Below are 1,432 nucleotides of genomic sequence, written 5' to 3' on the forward strand. Positions count from 1 at the left end.
TCTACAACATTTATTTTTTTCTATTTAATATAATTAAAGAAAGAAGAAAAGATTATATTTGATTTATCTCCATATAAATATTTAATATATCTCTCATTCTTTCTTATAAGTTTTATTATTAAAACTTATTACTTATTATAAAAATTTAATAAATTAGGAATTGTATTTATTAAAAAGAATGCCTTCTTATAAAAATAAGTTAATATGTAATTGAAACGTTTTCTTATATTTTCTGGTATCTCAATTTCCTTTGAAATTCCATATCTAATTGTATCATATTTTGTAAAACCTTCAATCTAAGGTCCCTTGATGCCGACAGAAAACTCAAACTTTTCTAAAAGTTGTTGATTATCGTCCCTCGTAAACTTGTATCAGCACGTTCAATTGATTGTTGGTGATATATAATGAACACCTACGTTTGTCAAGCTTGTATTTTTTTTGCTTTTGATGAAAATAGTCATCATGCCGTCGACTGTTTCATTGTCGAGAGAGAAGCAACTATCCTGTACGTCCTCGGTCTTATCTCTATACAAATCATATACATATGGCAATCTAAATCGTCATGCTGTGGAATCTCGTCCAAGTTTATAGACTTATTTAATTCTATGTTGTAGAAGAAATCCTTAAAAAATTGACTAAAATTGATTGTGTCAATTTTCGCAAGGAATCGAAGAACAATGTTTTTCTACAATTACAATGGGAGTAGCAGGAGTCTGTTGATTTTGTCATCTAGTTTATTAATACCGTAACAAACATCTAGGGATAACCCTCGTGTCTTCTTTATAGGTGCCATTACGACTTTTCTCTGCAAAACGGAATAGTGATGGACATATGGAAATTGAATCACACTTTAATGTATTTTGTTATCGAACCATTTAGCATTATCTTGGCTTTTATCACAGGAAATTGAATCAAATATTAATTTACCTGATTAAACAACGAGTTGTTTCAACTATGATATGTCTTTGAAATATACACTTCGGTTGACAAAGCAATGGCATGGGATTAGCTATAACTTGTAGAAGCTCTTTAATGTACGTGCTATCTTCGTTAATTTACTAACGAGACTACTATATCATGAATCTTTGTTTTATCTTATCTATTTTAGCGTCACGTGCCTTCTCTATAGGCGCTTTCCACGATGCTTTTAAAGAGATTCCGATTTAGTTCCTCGAAACGAAACGAGTGTGTGATCAAAACATAAAAATGATGTCACACATCCACACACAGCAAAGCATCAATTTTGAAATCTGCTTAGAAGAATCCTTTTGTCATGCTCACAAACAGTTTTCAGCCAATAAACAGCTCGCTTATCCTTTTTATCAAATCTTTTTTGTATTTTCTCATAAATCGCGCGAAATATATAACCAAATGATCAATTATCAAAATTTGTCAAAACATCTCTAATGTAGTTTATACTTTATATTAAGTT

The 1,432-nt window shown here is 30.2% G+C and overlaps 1 protein-coding gene across 1 annotated transcript in view; it reads left to right on the forward strand.

Moving 5' to 3' along the window:
• The window catches only part of LOC108686056 (Krueppel-like factor 6), a 408,542-nt gene that overhangs the window by 9,644 nt on the left and 397,466 nt on the right, over positions 1 to 1,432 (forward strand). The window lies entirely within an intron of this gene.

The sequence above is a fragment of the Atta colombica genome, unplaced genomic scaffold (genome assembly GCF_001594045.1).
Source record: "Atta colombica isolate Treedump-2 unplaced genomic scaffold, Acol1.0 scaffold163, whole genome shotgun sequence".
NCBI lineage: Eukaryota > Metazoa > Arthropoda > Insecta > Hymenoptera > Formicidae > Atta > Atta colombica.